Consider the following 1601-nt stretch of genomic DNA (forward strand, 5'->3'; position numbering starts at 1 on the left):
CACCTGTCCCATTCCTCTGTGAAGGAAAACAGGTGGATGAATCCTAAAGGGAAGCATGAACTCTGTTCATTCACAAACATAAATGTTCACTGTGGGTGAAAGTCAACAGAATAGTTTGGTTGTGAGAAGAATTGTTTTAAATAAAGTTTTCTATGAGTGGAATCTAAATGTTTCTTGTAAATCACTTTTAAAATCAGGAATGACCAAAAGGCTGAACATAAAGTCAAGAGTACAGGACTGATGTGCTCACACCGCCTGGTCCTCCTTAATACATGAACAGCTGACTGAAGGACTGATCCAGTCTGGATGATCAAATACAGATCCACTCTGATCTGAAAGGATTAAAACAGTGGAGGATCAAGAACCACCAAATGGAAGCAGGAATGTCCGAAGACGATCTGTTTCCTTACGTCTCTGTTTCTGGAATGAACTGGTTCGATACGAGAAATCTGCTGACAGGTGAACGCATGAAAGATCAGAACTCACTAATCCTGGTTCTTGGATGTGAGGAAGAGGCCAATGGGGATCCGGTCCAGAGGTTTGTGCTGTACAGATGGAGAACAGGTGTGTGTTTGTGATCACTTTGCTGCTGTTACTCTTGTCAGAACTACCAGCAGACCCTCATGGTTAAGTCCTACACACGGTGAAGTCCACGTTGTCATGAGGGTCCAGCAGAACTCTGGTCTGATGAGGTCTGCTCGGCTTTAACAGCTGTGAGGAAACGGCAGATTTATCTACAGTAGACTCGTGTACTGAGGTTATAACTGGACTTTTCATTGATCTTTAGTGAATCTTTACTCTTTATCCAAGAGATTCATCTGTTTTTCCAGGTCATGTCTCCACAAGCTCGTGAAAATCAGAAGTTTTATCCAGCAGTGAGGTTAATGGAAGGCTAGAGCTGAAGCTGCGATCTCACCGCCATCTAAACCTGCGTTTATGCGACTATTTCCAATGAAACATCTGTGGATATACGTTCAAAACTCATGTTTATCCATCACTACGCACATTTGTAAGATACTGTTTGGGCTCCACTAACTGAACGCCTCCACTGAACATGTTGGAAGTGGAATATTTGCACTGAAACTCCCGTTTCTCAGCTTCAGAATCCACAGTTGTGTTAATTGTGTGGTTTGAAGAACGTGTTAGTTTGTCTCTGGTGCTAAAGAGCTAACGGTTGTGTGGATGAACGTCCAGGCTGCTTCAGTCTGACCTCGTTCAGGGAGGCAGCATGGTCTCATTGGAGGTTCTGGCAGCAGTGACCGTCTTCCAGAGCAGACCCCCACCTCGGGTTTGCCTCAGGTCTTTGGGTCGGCGTCCGTCATGAACAGTCTTGATCAGATGTTGACATCTCTGAGGTTGTTACTCTGGAAAATGCTGAGGTCACATTCATGAAGGTAGTGAGTCTGAGTGACTAGAACCAGGACACTGCAGAGTCCTGGACTGTACAGGCTTTTGGGGCAGGGGGGGAACTGGGACACCATCCTCATACAGCTGGTTCTTCCTTCCTGGGGGGGCTGATTGTCTCGGACCTTCAAGTGTTTGAAGATCCAATCCCACAGTTCTCTGACAGAATCAGATGAGGCAGACCCCCCCCCCCCCCC

Source organism: Oryzias melastigma, linkage group LG2, assembly GCF_002922805.2.
Source record: "Oryzias melastigma strain HK-1 linkage group LG2, ASM292280v2, whole genome shotgun sequence".
NCBI classification, from domain to species: Eukaryota; Metazoa; Chordata; class Actinopteri; order Beloniformes; family Adrianichthyidae; genus Oryzias; species Oryzias melastigma.